Genomic DNA, 17,582 nt, shown 5'->3' on the forward strand with positions numbered 1-17,582 from the left:
TGGAGGCACACAGCTGAAAAGCCTAGGGTCCAATATGATTTTTTTTGTTTTGTTTTGTTATGGGGAAAAAAACTCTAAAAAGACAGAGGTGCAATTACAGAACATTTTGGTTACAAGACAATACGTAGAAATGTTACAGTGCAAGACAGCTAAGATAAAAAAACAAACAAAAACATAACATTTCTGAGGCTAGAGCTGTTTTATTTTTCCTATGAATATTTATGCGAAGCTGTAAGCATAGGTGTACTGGATTAAAAGTGAACAACCTTTCAATTAGCAGAAAAAACAGCTTTTAAAGATGAACATCATAATAAAGTGGCTTTACAGAAATTTCTATCTACATTTGTAAATGCACATTAAAGTATTTTGTTCCATTTGGAGTAACCGAGCGTCTGTAGGTCACTCCGTCGCCTCTCTTCCCTGTCCTGTGTGTGTTATCCCTCCTGAGCTCTCCTGCCTCGCTCACCGTCTCCACACTCACTCATTTCTCACCTCTTGAGGCTAATGTAATGTAGATGCCATGCCACCAGGGAGGTTTTTTTTCCCCTTCCTAATTTACAGTCAGATGTGATTGACAGAAGCAGGTAAGCACCTGCAGGTTCTTTTCTTTTAGAGGCAGATACCTGCTGACAGTGATAAGTCATAGCTGTGAATATTGCTTCTCAAATGATGTCTGAGTGAAGATTATAAAGGATTCATATTTAAATAATAATTAAGACAGACCTGGTCCACTTCTGATGTTCCAAAAAAACTAAGTGTTCCCAAAGCTTTGTGTAAAGACAAGTTTTAATAAGGTGAAGTCCCAGGGAGCCTGGGAAAGGGTTCAGGTTTGAGAAGCCTTGCCTTTATTAATACGTGTCTGTTGTTATACACCTACATCTGTAGGGCTGCAGGTTTCATACATATCCACATCAGACTCAGATCAGGTGTATAAATCTCAAAAGATGAAAAAAATCATCACATGGCTGTTTTGTTTTATGAAGTCCCGTAAATCCTTTAATTTTTGACAGATCTAGGCTACGGGGCCATCTGTAGCAGCATCACACTTTTAAGTTAATAAATATAATTATACAGTATATGCTTGATAATTAGTTCGTGTTTTTTACATTTATGATAATAAACGGTGGCTTCTGACATTAATTTGTCAGCTGACTAGTTTTTTAAATAGATATTTCTGTTGACCTAAAAACTATGGTAAACAATATAGTTAAATCCTTTTGTAAATTAATATTGAGAATTTAATTTTATTAAATTTAGTTTAATGTTTTGTATTTTAATATTGAGAATATTAATGCTTTTTGGCACAGCACATTATCCTGCTGAAAGAGGCCACAGCCATCAGGGAATACCGTTTCCATGGTCTGTAACAATGTTTAGGTAGGTGGTATATGTCAAAGTAACTTCCACAATAATGGCAGGAACCGAGGTTTCCCAGCAGAACATTGCCCAGAGCATCACACTGCCTCCTCCGGCTTGCCCTTTTCCCCCATAATGCATCTGCAGTCTGCAGCTATGCAGCTCTATACACTGTGATGCTCTCTAGCTTTCTATCAGAGCCTGCATGAACTTTTTCAGCAATTTGTGCTGCAGTAGCTCTTTTGTGCAATATATAAATATATATATATATATGTCTGTGCTTGAGCAATTTAGAAAGTGTAGGATTTATAACTTCTGTTGCTGGGCTTATGCTTGTGTGACAAATGCCACTTTCCTGCATACTGTCAGTTCTTACACACAAACTTCGAGTTTGTTTTATACACGCTTTGATAAATAAGACTCCTGGGTTTATTAAAACCACTGTAGCAGACAAGCCAAAAAGTTAGTTAATGTGAGGCAGGCAGAAGTGAACCAGACAAAACTGAACAAATTTAATTTAGTTTAATCTTTTTGTAATTTAATATTGAGAATATTACTGTGACTATTATTCCAGTTATTCTGCAGCTTTAAAAAAAAAAAAAAAAAAAAACCAGGATCAGCTTACAATTCAATTAAATTTAATTCAATTTATATGTATAGCGCTTTTAACAATGGACATTGTCTCAAAGCAGCATTACAGATCTATAGAAACATAGAAGGAAAAAAAATTATAAAGTTTAGAGTAAAGTAACTATTTTATCCCAAATTTTATCCCTAATGAGCAAGCCTGTGGTGACGGTGGCAAGGAAAAACTCCATGTGATGATATGAGGAAGAAACCTTGAGAGGAACCAGGCTCAGAAGGGAACCCATCCTCATTTGGGTGACACTGGACAGTAAATAATGTAAATGTAACTGATCAATGTCGTTTCTATAACAGCAATCAATGGCCCATGAGGAACTATTAGGTCAGTGTAGTTTCTGAGGTCATTATAAACACTAATTCCTTGCTGTCACAAGCTGACAGATGTAATGGCAGATCTGTGATGGTGTGAAAGTTCCCAAGTGGCTCGGTCCATGGCTGTCTCCTGGGTCACAGGCTGTCCACACAGATCCATCTACAGCATCAGTGGACACCACCAAGCAATGAGACGCTGACCAGGGGTCATACTCAGAACACTGGGATCACAGGCTACAAATGTGGCACTGTGGCTTAGTTGGTTAAAGCACCTGTCTTGTAAACAGGAGATCCTGGGTTCGAATCCCAGCAGTGCCTGACTTCTCTTAAGGGACTGTGGAGGATCAGACACTGATATTGTAGGAGTGAGAATGTCTGGGGTTCAGTTGGTGTTCTGGTTCATCTAAAAGGTGTTCAGTGGGGTTGAGTCAGACTCAGAGCTCAATGCAGGACCCTCCAGTTCTTCTACTCCACCCCTAACATACCATGTCTTCATGGATCTCTGTGCTTTATATAGAGGAGTTACAGCTCTGGTTTATTGATCAAACGATTTAGGTTCAAGCCCAAGTACTGTCAATCTTCCACATTTTGTCCCCTGAGCAAGGCCCTTAACCCTCTCTGCTCCAGGGGCACTATATCATAGCTACCCCTGCACCCTGACCCCAACTTTCTAATGTGGGATATGTGAAGAAAAGAATTCCCCTGTGCTGTAATGTATATCTAGTGATGATAACGTCTTCTTCTTCTCTTCATTTTGAAATGTTTTGATCAATCACAGAGGGCTTTGTTCCTCTTTAATGAAAAGAGTGAACATTCAGTGTCAAAGTTCACATCCACAAAATCTAAAAAAATCTTCTAAGCTTATAAACACTGACAAAGTGATAATCTACACATTTAATAACTAATCAGTTTCCATCTCTTCTGTGCAGAAATACTGTATGTGAGAAAAACGCTAAACAGAAGAGAAGAGAGAAAGGTAAAGAAGATGAAACCTCAAACACTTTCTCCTTAATGCACAGTCATAAACTAACACCACAACTAAACACTCTAACATATTACTGTATGCTTTAATAATGAATATTAGTTCTTTAAAGGCAAAAAGCACCTGAGAGAAAAGAACCTGAATTAAAAATTGGTCTCATCTTGATTTTTTTTACTTTAGAAGTCCATCTGTTTAGTGTCACTGTTACTACCTTGAATCACACTGGTAGATGTTCTGGACTACAGAGCTGCAGCGGTCAGCGGAGGCCAATAACCAGTCACATGGGTGGATGAAACTTTATATGGAATGAAATCAGACTCAGACTCAGAATTTGTAATGCTAGAAATAAATATTGTGTAAATGTACAGTAGCTCTATATAAATATATATATATGTCTGTGCATGAGCAATTTAGATAGTGTAGGATTTATAACTTCTGTTTCTGGGCTTATGCTTGCGTGACAAATGCCACTTTCCTGCATACTGTCAGTTCTTACACACAAACTTCAAATTTGTTTTATACACGCTTTGATAAATAAGACTCCTGGGTTTATTAAAACCACTGTAGCAGACAAGCCAAAAAGTTAGTTAATGTGAGGCAGGCAGAAGTGAACCAGACAAAACTGAACAAAGCAGACAGAGCAAAAGGAGTAAGACTTCACACAGTAAGAGGGAGAGTAAAGTGACTGCAAACAGGTTAATACCTTGAGGAGACTGTGACCTGGACTGGAGATCTGTCCTGAGGGCTAAGGATCATGGGAGGTAATGTAGTCTATGATAATGTCATACACAAGTCAAAGAGAAAAATCATCTTTTATAAATTGTGGTTTTGTCTCAAAGCTTTCTTTAAGACTTTTCACCATAAAATGTTTGGGATGTGTTGGATGCTGTCACCTTACCATTCTCACAAGTCGCTCAGGTTTGCTGACTGTGAAGTGGTTGGATGCTTTATGTCCCGGGAAGCCTTCATGTCTGTCACCTTGTGGCTCTCCCTTTTAGTTATGCTGTCATAGCTAGTCTTGCCGGAGTCCCTGCCTGCACTTTACACATAATCTACATTGTCTTTAAACATCACATAATCACAAGCATACTTAATATTTCTCTCTCTCTCTTTTTTTTTACTGATCCTCCCTCTGTCTGTTGAGCTTTACATCCCACTCCCAGCTCCCAGTGTTCTGAGTTCCCAGCGTGACCACTTCTTCTCTCTGGACCTGCCTGATCCATCCAGATGCTCTACCCCTGGTTGGAGTCTCATCCCCTGGTGGTGCTCACTGCTGCTGGGGATAAATCTGCAAAGACAGCCTGTGACCCAGGGAATCAGTTGAATCAGAACCCATTGAATCAGTCAGTTTTCAGCAGGAAGGAATTAGTGTTAAGTCTATAATGAACTCAGTAACTACACTGACCTGTTGTTTGCTATTGTAGAAAGGACATTACTTACGTTTAATTTATTTACTGTCCAGTGTCACCCAAATGAGAATGAGGTTCCCTTCTGAGCCTGGTTCCTCTCCAGTATATATTTGACACAGTAGAAAATAGAGTATAGAGTATATTTTATTTTTTACAGAAACACTCTATATCTATTTCACTCACTCTCAGACGTTCAGGCAGACTGTGAGTATTTGTGTTGCCGTAAATATTTGACACAGTGTACAGTATGATCACAATTAAAGCCAGCTTCAGATGTTTTACATACTTGAGGAGGTGTGAAGGTGGAATTCTCTCACATAGCTTTCTGACCACTTCATACAAAATCTCTATAAAACCTTCTGCAAGCTTGACATGACATCACATTGTACTGGCACTAAATGAGCTCCAGAGGCAAGTAAATCTCAGGCTCCTGCCCTGATTTGGCCTCTTATGTATCTATTACTTGGATTAGTTCCTTTCACTCCTTTTTTTCCAAGCGGAAGTGCAATCAAAACCCAGGTTTCAGAGCCGTTCAGTTTTTTAAACGATTATTATTATTAAAAATCCCAGCGGTCCGGATGAAGCAATTTCTTTGTAAATGTAGGTCATGAAATGCATTTTACAATAGACTTCCCTGACATGGCCTCCTTACTCGTAATCATACTGGTTTTCAGCATCACCATGACAACCCCTCCCTCTGCCTGGCCTTTGAATATTCCAAATTTTAATAGAAAAAGAGGGGGGAATAACGACAGCAGAACCAGAGTCGGAGCTTTCTGATCTGAATTTCAACAGCTTCAGCCCTTCAACAGCTCAGACTACAGTCATGGTTTTTTTATTTAGATAATCATAAGAACAGCCACATTCTCTGTTTCACTCAGAAGGTAAAGGCATGCAGTTACATGTACTCTGTAAAGCTGCAGCCATGACAATAGACGCCTGAAGAAGATTGATTGAGAACGATCCAGTTCATTTTCCCTGTCATTCTTTTCAAAAGTTAACATTTAAATCCTGGTGAATGCAGAACAATTTTCTCTCTGATTCTTACACTATATTGCCAAAAGTATTCGCTCACCCATCCAAATAATCAGAATCAGGTGTTCCAATCACTTCCATGGCCACAGGTGTATAAAATCAAGCACCTAGGCATGCAGACTGTTTTTACAAACATTTGTGAAAGAATGGGTCGCTCTCAGGAGCTCAGTGAATTCCAGCGTGGAACTGTGATGGGATGCCACCTGTGCAACAAATCCAGTCGTGAAATTTCCTCGCTCCTAAATATTCCACAGTCAACTGTCAGCTGTATTATAAGAACGTGGAAGTGTTTGGGAACAACAGCAACTCAGCCACGAAGTGGTAGGTCACGTAAACTGACGGAGCGGGGTCAGCGGATGCTGAGGCGCATAGTGCGAAGAGGTCGCCAACTTTCTGCAGAGTCAATCGCTACAGACCTCCAAACTTCATGTGGCCTTCAGATTAGCTCAAGAACAGCGTGCAGAGAGCTGATGGACGAGTCTGGGTTTGGTGGTTGCCAGGAGAATGGTACTTGTCTGACTGCATTGTGCCAAGTATAAAGTTTGGTGGAGGGGGGATTATGGTGTGGGGTTGTTTTTCAGGAGCTGGGCTTGGCCCCTTAGTTCCAGTGAAAGGAACTCTGAATGCTTCAGCATACCAAGACATTTTGGACAATTCCATGCTTCCAACTTTGTGGGAACAGTTTGGAGCTGGCCCCTTCCTCTTCCAACATGACTGTGCACCAGTGCACAAAGCAAGGTCCATAAAGACATGGATGACAGAGTCTGGTGTGGATGAACTTGACTGGCCTGCACAGAGTCCTGACCTCAACCCGATAGAACACCTTTGGGATGAATTAGAGCGGAGACTGAGAGCCAGGCCTTCTCGTCCAACATCAGTGTCTGACCTCACAAATGCGCTTCTTGAAGATTGGTCAAAAATTCCCATAAACACACTCCTAAACCTTGTGGACAGCCTTCCCAGAAGAGTTGAAGCTGTTATAGCTGCAAAGGGTGGACCGACGTCATATTGAACCCTATGGATTAGGAATGGGATGTCACTTAAGTTCATATGTGAGTCAAGGCAGACGAGCGAATACTTTTGGCAATATAGTGTATCTTTTGCTCATAATAACTTTTTGTTCATAATATTATGCGTGGAATTAGACCAGAACTTCCTGCTCATGAGATTTGTACTTCTTGTCTTTTTTGTCTTTTGATTAAGAAACAAAACACATGTTTCATTCCCTGGAAAAGGTCTATATGTTTTGCTGAAGGTAAGAAAAGAGGCTATGCAAATACTCACATGTTTCTAAGATAAAATAATGCACTTATTTGTTGTGTGTGTGTGCATGCAGATGTGTGTGTGTGTGAGTGAGAGTGGGTACAGTGCAGTTATTTCTCAAAGTAAGTATATTATGAAGGAGCTGGATTTCTGTGTCTATGATACATTTTAATAGCATGGCATAAAGTCTGTATTTCAAGGTCTGACCTGTTTTTGTGATATTAAAATTCTCTAGTTTGCATCTTTGCTTAGGTGTAGCACAAAGGCTTTGTGTAAATGTCCTAATAATGAGCAATAAGATGGCACGAGTTGTATGCATTACTGAGGAGGTTATGATGTACAGTTGTGAAAACACATTTTGTGTGTGTGTGTGTGTGTGTGTGAAAGAGACAGAGAGAAGAGAATGAAATGAGGAAAGACACAGGGAGATGTCAATCATTCTGCATTCCCTGTTCCATTAATTAATCCTTTTTAACCACATAAATGCTGTAAGCCAGCACGCTCTCATTACCCAGACCCACAGCTTGTTGATGTGTTCAAGGAAACGGTTTCCCTGAAGCATCACTGAGAAAACAGTTTAGCTGTAGAAAATGAGTGCTCTTGTTATCAAAGATCCCAGCCTCAGAGAAACAAAAGCTGTCCACTCACTCAGGGGCTACATGTCCTGAACACCCACTCACGTTCGGGACGTGTCATGCATGCTGACTATTAATCTCTCAACAGACCTTACCTCAATCTCCACCTGCAAGCATGCCCAGCAAGGCCTCTTCCTCCTCCTCTCTCTCTCTCTCTCTCTCTTTCTCTCTCTCTCAACCCCCCCCCTCCCTCTCCTCCTCCTCCTCCTCCTTCTCCTCTTCTTCCTTCTTCAGTAGTTTTGACAACACAACAAATTATACAGGAACCATCAATATAGCATTTTTTTTAAAGAAACTTAAGCCAACAACAAAATGCTAATGCTGACTCAATATCTATTTCAGATATTTATTTACTATATCTTTTCTACATCTTTACTATAACTTTTCTCCAGATGTTTGCATGTTTGATATCAACATGCTTGGAGTCTCTTTTAATCAGATGTCGTCACAAGTCTATCTCAAAATATCTCAATTAATATACAGTTTGGGATTTCAGAATATTAATAAGGGTTTTATAAGACAAAGAAGCTCATCACCATCTAACACAGCTTTTGTACTACCCCCTGAGAGGCTTAACAAGGTTTTAATAACTAGCTTAACATCAGAGCTGCTGAATAGAGGTTACAATGAAGGAGAAGCACAACTGAGGGAATAATGGAGAGAAGATAGGTCAGATACACAGATAACCAACCAACATGAAGGCTGAGAGGTTGTATTTAGTATTAAAGAGCTACTAATTGCAGCTTTGTTCTAAAAACCGAAACTCATACACATTTCTAAATTTGGTCTCTTCTTCTGTATCTGTATCTGTATCTGTATCTGTAGCACTTCATCTGGATCTGTAACTGCCTCCAGATGAAGAGATAAAATTCAGACCAAGCTTCTCTTGCGTTGGTTGGGAAAATGATTGCCATGGCACCAGCACTTTAGGAGAATATCATATCCAACATTTGCATAAACAATTACAGAATCACACAAACACTTGATACCTTAAAATTCAAATGGTTATGTGTGTGCGCATACGGTTAAGTGGCGCACCGTGGACTTTGCTGTAGATTTTTGTCAATTACTATTAACCCTGAATGGTTTTACTGCATTCACATGGGAAGGAACAACACATTGAACACTGTGGACTGCACATTATACAAAACAAAAGGATAGAAAAAGGAAGAAATAGTGAAAATTTCACACAATATGTATGTGACTACCTGGTCAGCAAGGGGAGAATGACTCAGAAGGCAGGCGTGAGAGTAAAAGTACTTTTTTCCCATGTTTGTAACCTTCTTAAGTGAAAAAGTAAAAATTCAAAATTCAGGTAAAATTCACACACAAGCTCAGCAAGACGCTGTCAAGAAAGGTCACGGTCCTCTTCACCTCGGTGGAAGACATACATTGTATAAATAGCATGTTGTTAATCCCATAGAGCTGTAAACTCATCCCTGAAATGACCCGCTCCTTCTCACAGACTCAAGCCTCCGTTCACAAGCAGAGATCTACCTGGAATAATAAGCGACAAGCCTGCATTAATAGCCAGCCCCAGGCACTGGCAGACTGACTGCTGCTTATTCAATCCAGAAAGCACATGCCAAAGGCCCACGTGGAAACCTGTACATCAGACTCAGACTTGCTGTGAGTCCAATCTATCTCAAGGTTCTCAGGAAAGCCCTCAGATGTTGAAAGTGCAAGTCATCTCTCTCTCTCTCTCTCTCTCTCTCTCTCTCTCTCTCTGGCTTGTTATAGGACGATGTTGCCAAAAGTGTTGACTATTATACATTCAGTTCATTTTTAAACCACATTTAAAGCAAAATATATCAATCAATCAAACAATCCAAAAAAGTATATATTTAATATATCATACACAAAAAAATAGACATTGGGAATGCATTGAATAAAGAGATCAACAGGACAGGAGTGTTAAAGGTGAAGAAAAGAACGGGTTTCAGTAGATCTCTGCTGTTTGGTGAAGATGGGGATGTGGTAGCTTAGTGGTTAAGGTGTTGGATTACTGATCATAAGTTTGAATCCCAGGTCCACCAAACTACTACTGCTGGGCCTTTGAGCAAGGCCCTTAATCCTCAGTTGCTCAGTTGTATAAAATGAGATAAAATGCTCTGGATAAGGACATCTGCCAAATGCCAGAAATGTAAAATGTAGAAATGTGAAGACTTAGTGTCTCTCCTTCATGTAGTGGCAAAAAAAACACAGTCTGCCTTCTCTCCCAAAAGATACAAGAGTTTGTCCAGATTATTTGTCTGAAGGAGTTCAGGTAGAATTTGCCCTGTGTGTGGAAAATATGAGTGTCTAATGGTTGTGTATTTGCTGCATTCAGTGAGGAAGTGCAGCTTGCCCTCTACCACTCTCTCTCTCTCTCTCTCTCTCTCTCTTTCTCTTTTCTTGCCTGGTGACCTTCTGCCCTCCAGTCCTACCTGACCCAGCCTGATCTCTTCTTCTGCTTCATTCACTGGAGAATCACCTGATGCTCCTGAGCCCCATGTGGACAGACTAAAGATTGCTTCATTCCTAAAGACTGGCATGAAATTGCTGTGGATTTAGAAATCAGATACCCTAAAGACTGCTGTGCATGGTCTCACTTGGATAGTCTTCTGGAAACAGTTTGTGCCCAGGTTGCATTCATTATTCAGTGGATATCTTCACTTGGATACTATGGATTCAAGGCTAGGCTTAAAAACTGCAGTGAAATAAATACAGTACTGGAGATCCTTCCAACACACTCAGTACTGCAGCGTATGTGGCATGTAACCACTGTAAGAAACACCATCTTTTCATAGAATATCCTTAATCCTACACAGATGTACACTCATTCATGAAATGTCCTTCTCTTTCTCCCAGACTCTGCTCAGTCTCTAGTGGTGCATGACCATGTCCCCATCACCACAACTTAACAGCCTGTTGAAATTAAAGACAAAAATAATTGATAGCTTTTTCCTTGTTGTGTTTCTATAGCAAATTCTACAGCATAACATTATTTTAGAAGGTTTGTAATTATATTTACTTCATTTGGCTAATGCTTTTTTATTATGCTTTATCCAAAACAACTTACAGTTGAATAAGGACGAAAAAAGAGCAGCTGATGGTTAAGGGCCTCGGTCAAGGGCCCACTAGTGGCAACTTGATGATGTTGGAAACTCGTATTTGGTATCATGTAAATAAAAAAAGTGGGTCCAAAAGACAAAGCATTCAGCAACTCTGACCTTTAGGTATTTTTGTATGTGTTTGTTGATATTCTTTATAGAATGGAGCTTTTTGAGGACCACCACTTGATGGCTAAACACTAAGCATTTCTATTCCTCCATCAACTAGGACAGAAAGGCCTCCAGCTCTATGTCCAATATGACTGCAAAGAGAAAATCCCGGCCACATCTGCTGGACTGGATCTCCAGTTTTAGTGAGGTCAGTCAACTGGCTGATGAATACTTAAAATTTTACAAACCTACAATAATAGCCAGCCAGTCACAAGAACTACCTCACGCCTTTATGTTCTTGGGTTTCAGGCAGGCTGCGGTTGTTGTGTAATTTGCCCATGGTCCATGCAGAAGCCGGATGCTGTATATCCAGCTGTCCCATTACACACTTCTTGGGATTTGTCCAATCTGTTTCAGAGAAATGTATACTCTTAGGTGTTGCATCATTATTATAAACAATTATTTCATTTAAATATGCAGTTTCATTTGCTTATAACAAAAAACTAAAAAAAACAACAAACTTTTGTGACCTCATGTATTGCAAACAACCTGTCCTCAATTCATTTATCCCAATTATATGCATCATCATGAATAAACTTACAAATCATGTTTTAGCATTTTTAACCCTTGTGTGTTCTTCAGTAATGCCCTTACATGGTCCAAGGCAGTATTTTTGAATTGGACCTTGATTAAGGGTAAGGGATATGAGAGTACTTTTGGGTGACTGGTGACTGGATTAAAGCACGCTGTACATCACCTTTGTACATTGACCTAACTGGCCAAAAAAATAGGCCATTGGACAGCTGAATGTTTTGTCCTGCATTATTTATCATATATTAACCTGATTTTTAAAGTATATTTTTATTAACCTAATTACTAAAATGTAAGTAGGTTAGTGTATTTTCTGACTGGATTATGTAATCATCACTGACTTTCAGTTGGTCAAAAGCTTGTCCAAGGCACTTGGTCAAAGGGGACCTGTAGAGACATGTCAACTCCTTTGAGTCACCAAAATGATATTGGTGGGCCTGGCACCACCTCATAGCAGCAGCCAGCGATGCCCCATAGATGCTCCACACCTTTCTACACTGTGGCAGGATCCATCCACCATCATAGTTTTATATATTTTCCTAAACCTCACCCAATTTGTCCCCAAAATAAATGGATGTGTGAAGTGGGGACTAACTGTCACCTCAATGCTATGCCTGGAATTTTATTAGGATAGGCACAAGCAGATATTGGTAAACATCCCCAGACACAAACCTCACCTTCATCAACACTACATTTCCCACTGCCCCACATCGAATTAGGCTTTTGTGGCTGAAGTCTGATTACAACCTGAGTACACAAAGACCTGATGTACTGCCTTGAATGCTATGTATGTTCCTGCTTTGCTCAGGGGAGGCCTGAGGTACGTCAGCGAACCATACCAGTGCTCCCACTTCCATAAAGGAATGGTTGGCTATGAAATGGCCAGCTTCTATAAAGCTCCAGCAAACCTGCCAAGGTCCTCATGGATACAGGTTCTGTCGGTGTGAAGAGAGAGGGAGAAGGGTGAGATAACGGAGAGGAAGGACATGAATAGTAGGACATGTGAGGTGTAAGCTGGGTCTAGGTGTTGGTTTCAGTGAAGATGGAGGATGGGATTGGATCTGGTAGAGGCTAGTGAAGGACTTAATTACCTTGGTGAGTGTGGAGCTTTCCGGTGCAGTCTCTGAAAGCACCTCCCAGTTTTCAGCACCACAGTAGAACCGTGTGTGTGTGTGTGTGTGTGTGTGTAAGTGCGCACTTTCAGGAGGACTCTGGAGGCAGGTGAATTTATCTTTAATATCCCAAATGCTGAGATTTTCTAACTGATTTGATAAGTGGGCCACTGGAGCCATGCTACTTGTTTAGAATTATAATAAAGCAGTTGCTGCCCTAACTTCAAGTTGAAGGCCTGAAGAGAAAAACATCTCTAATCGTTCACACAAGCCTAGTCACGTGAACCTGAGTGAAACCTTGAAGAAATTCACATGAGAAAACTGAAATAAGCATTGAGAGATTACAAATAATAAAAAAAAAATCCATAACCTCCCATCAGCCCTTGCAATTATAACCACTGGTGAGGGCTCAGATGTGGCCGCCTCCAAGCCTCAGAACTGAGCAAGGAAAAGCCTCCCACAACTGGCTTACATAAATTCCACCATGCCTGTCAGAAGAGAAGATCTCATGATGCTAAATTAAATCTTAGGCTTCTATTACGGAAAAAAATTGAGCTCTGTGGACTACTTCCAATCACATCTTTGCCTTAGCAACAAATAATAAAAAAGTAGGAGGTGTTTCCTTTGGGAATTTTCCTGATTGATATGCGATTCTGTGGAAAGGAAGTGCCTAACCCTGGCTAGACGGCAAATCCGTCTCTGCCTCCTGACGTTAATATAAGCTGTCACAAAGCAAGGATCCTCTGATAGACTCAGGAAGCAGTGTGCTGAATAGGAGGTGTCACCAGTCAGTCCTTTTGGTGCGGAAAACAGACAAGACAGATTCATTGTTTGAGATGGAAGAGCCGGAAAGGTCAGCTAATGCAAGGGGCTTTCATTGTAGGCTGAGGGGTGATGAAGTAATAGAGCTGAGGTGTGTCACTGTGAGTAAGTAATTTCAGGGAAAGTGAAAATACCTCTGACATGAAAAGATCAACAGAGACAGTGCGGCCTTTCACTTTTTTGCTGCTCTTTACTTATGTGTCTTTGGCACAGAGACAGTGAGAAGAGAAAAGTAGCATGGTGTCTGGATGAAGCGACAAATCATGAGAGGTTTTGAGAAAGAGTGAAGCAGGAAAAGAGGAATGGTTATGAGATACGTGAACAGATTCTGTTCATTTACAGAAAGTACATGTGAGAGAGAAATAACAATTACACAATCTATTCACGATAAGACACACTGCTAAAAATCTGTATATCACAAAAAAATACTGTATTTTTTTGTTCTAAATTTTTGTTATTGGTTTAATTTAACAATAATTGTTAAATTAAATCTCTTTGCTGTAAGTGTACAGTATTTGGTGTTATTAATTTAATAAACACAGTTTGTTCTTTGTCACTCAGATCCTTACACTCTCCTTACACTGCTTTTTTCCAACACTTGCTGCCTATACATTACCGAAATGTTTATTTAGCTGATTTGTTGTTGATTTGTTGCTGTTGCTATTTTCCCTGTTAAAATCAGGATCATGATCAGTGTTATATCTCACTCCAGTCTGAGAGAATAAGGCTTCCAGAAATTTAACATTTGTTTCTTCTTGTCTTCTTCACTCTTAAAATATCACGTTGCATAACATTATTGGCGATCATGCGTTTCAGTTATATCATGTATAAACTTTTTAGAAATAATTGGAAATTTTGCAACTTTCGATCAGAATATTTTAATAAGAAGTTGGACAGGAAATAATGAGAGCTTGCATTTACATGTAAATTTTCATACAAGGAAATATTTAATTGCACAACCCTTGGCAAGAGTCCTTACCATCCTCCCAATGTTTCTTGAAACCTACAAGGGAATTTCTCCTACTTTATTCTAACTGGTTTTCAACTGGTTTGAAATCAGGATTCATTGCTTGTTCCTTTGTGCTGCAGGATGTGTGTAGGGTCATGGTCTTGCTGGAGGACCCATGATTTCTGACCTAGCTGTCTGACACTGAGTAGTGTATTTGGCTCTTGTGACTCTCTGATTTCAAGATTTCTTGTATGATACACTATATTGCCAAAAGTATTCGCTCACCTGCCTTGACTGGCATATGAACTTAAGTGACATCCCATTCCTAATCCATAGGGTTCAATATGACGTCGGTCCACCCTTTGCAGCTATAACAGCTTCAACTCTTCTGGGAAGACTGTCCACAAGGTTTAGGAGTGTGTTTATGGGAATTTTTGACCATTCTTCCAGAAGCGCATTTGTGAGGTCACACACTGATGTTGGACGAGAAGGCCTGGCTCTCAGTCTCCGCTCTAATTCATCCCAAAGGTGTTCTATCGGGTTGAGGTCAGGACTCTGTGCAGGCCAGTCAAGTTCATCCACACCAGACTCTGTCATCCATGTCTTTATGGACCTTGCTTTGTGCACTGGTGCACAGTCATGTTGGAAGATGAAGGGGCCAGCTCCAAACTGTTCCCACAAAGTTGGGAGCATGGAATTGTCCAAAATGTCTTGGTATGCTGAAGCATTCAGAGTTCCTTTCACTGGAACTAAGGGGCCAAGCCCAGCTCCTGAAAAACAACCCCACACCATAATCCCCCCTCCACCAAACTTTACACTTGGCACAATGCAGTCAGACAAGTACCGTTCTCCTGGCAACCGCCAAACCCAGACTCGTCCATCAGATTGCCAGATGGAGAAGCGCGATTCGTCACTCCAGAGAACGCGTCTCCACTGCTCTAGAGTCCAGTGGCGGCATGCTTTACACCACTGCATCCGACGCTTTGCATTGCACTTGGTGACGTATGGCTTGGATGCAGCTGCTCGGCCATGGAAACCCATTCCATGAAGCTCTCTGCGCACTGTTCTTGAGCTAATCTGAAGGCCACATGAAGTTTGGAGGTCTGTAGCGATTGACTCTGCAGAAAGTTGGCGACCTCTTCGCACTATGCGCCTCAGCATCCGCTGACCCCGCTCCGTCAGTTTACGTGGCCTACCACTTCGTGGCTGAGTTGCTGTCGTTCCCAAACACTTCCACGTTCTTATAATACAGCTGACAGTTGACTGTGGAATATTTAGGAGCGAGGAAATTTCACGACTGGATTTGTTGCACAGGTGGCATCCTATCACAGTTCCACGCTGGAATTCACTGAGCTCCTGAGAGCGACCCATTCTTTCACAAATGTTTGTAAAAACAGTCTGCATGCCTAGGTGCTTGATTTTATACACCTGTGGCCATGGAAGTGATTGGAACACCTGATTCTGATTATTTGGATGGGTGAGCGAATACTTTTGGCAATATAGTGTATGTTCATGGCCTCCAGTACCAGAGGCAGCATTGCAGCCCCACAACACTACTGAATCCTCACCATAATCAAGTATAGTATAGTAAAATATGGTATAGTAAAAACCAGTTGTGCCTTTTCATTTTTTTAATAGCGGGGTTTTCCTTGGTCTTCAGTCCTGCATAATTTAGTGAGTGGCCTGTGGTAAGTAATCCCAGGACAGCTTGAAGTTCTTTGGCTGGTATAGATGGTTGTTTTTTCAAGAGTTGACACATTTCCCAACCTGCCCTATAAGTTCTTGTCAGTTCCATGAGCTGGAAACACCATTATATGGCAAACTGTAAAACTGGATGAACTGTGAGTTTTTAATTTTTTTATCCACCTCATAGCTTTACCATTGTCAAATACTGTAGGAGCAGGGAATAAGAGTGACCTTTTTTAAACAGTAAAGTCATCATATTGGTTAATTTAAGTCATGTGAGTACTGGTATTCGGTATTAACAGGTGGGTATAATTTCACTGACTCTAATTTCTCTAATTCAGCTCATTTGATTTGCTCAATGCCAAAAATTATATCAACATTCCAATCTGAAAAAGCAAGGGTGTCAATAATGCTGACCAGAACCCTTTGAGTCAACATTCAGGCCAAAGATTAAAAGGTTAAAACTAAAATTTCACCTCAACCTGAAAGGTTACCTGTAGCCTTAATTACCAAGCAGTCTTGCCTGATTAGCTTGCAGTCTCTGCTTTGTCCTGCAGAATGTCAGCCACACAACTATATACATCACTGTGGAAAACATTTATCACAGCAGAGACATCAAATTATGAGGACACTCTAAAAGAACTCGGAGCAACAAATAAGCAGTGAATCAGCATGTAATAAGCAATATGATGGAGCGGTCATAATCATAAGACAAAGAGTAAATGTTTAAATAAATAAATAAATAAATAAATAAATAAATAAATAACTAGACAACACAAGAATGTGTTATTCAGATGATGACAAATTCTGACAACAAGGTAGCAAGGTTCTCCTGTACTTCTCCCTGCTGCCCCAAGGATCAGTCTGAACCTAAAAAGCTCTGGTTTTTGACCTGACGATCATGAAGACATTGTTCATGATGAGCAACATGATGTGAAACCTCGCCTGAACAACCAAATTCAGGAAATTCAGGGAGTTCAGGTTCCTTCATTGTGCTGCCATCTTCTGCTTCCTCATAATCATGGCTGAACATGTAAAGCAACCTGCTGCCTACACTGAAGGACCTGAGCTTCCACACAAGTTGTCCTGGAAGGTGTACAGTGTGAACAAGAAACAGGATCATCGCCTATGGATCCTCAGTGCTGCTCATCACCTGGTCTGACAACCGTGTCACAAATACGACTTAGTGATCCAGGAGATTATGTTAGTGCTCATCTGCCTCCTCATTATCCTCTCATGTAAGAGAGTGGGCTGTATTTTGTTAATCACTGGAGAAACATGAGAGTCACAGTGTTGCCTGCCTTGTCTAAATGAGGCAGGATAAAACCTGTCCAGGGTTGCCAGGTTTTTAGGAAAATTGCCACACAAAGATATTGAAACTAGCCAAAAATATTTGGTTGCAGGAAAAACAGCAGACGGATTTAAATATTTTTATGGTTAATATTGTCGCACATTTTTATCTACAATGAACATTGTGCAGTGAACCTGGCAACTCTGCTAATGGGACATAGACATTAGTGATATTCCTAGGTGACTCAATTCAATTCAATTTTATTTGTATAGAGAGGAATATAAAAATTCA

The 17,582-nt window shown here is 40.5% G+C and overlaps 1 non-coding gene across 1 annotated transcript; it reads left to right on the forward strand.

The window, feature by feature from the left end:
* Nucleotides 1-2,557: 2,557 nt before the first annotated feature.
* Nucleotides 2,558-2,631, forward strand: trnat-ugu (transfer RNA threonine (anticodon UGU)). Its single transcript has one exon. It is a non-coding gene; the product is annotated as a tRNA-Thr (tRNA).
* Nucleotides 2,632-17,582: the final 14,951 nt, after the last annotated feature.

The sequence above is a fragment of the Hemibagrus wyckioides genome, linkage group LG24, assembly GCF_019097595.1.
Source record: "Hemibagrus wyckioides isolate EC202008001 linkage group LG24, SWU_Hwy_1.0, whole genome shotgun sequence".
In the NCBI taxonomy this organism is placed as follows: Eukaryota; Metazoa; Chordata; class Actinopteri; order Siluriformes; family Bagridae; genus Hemibagrus; species Hemibagrus wyckioides.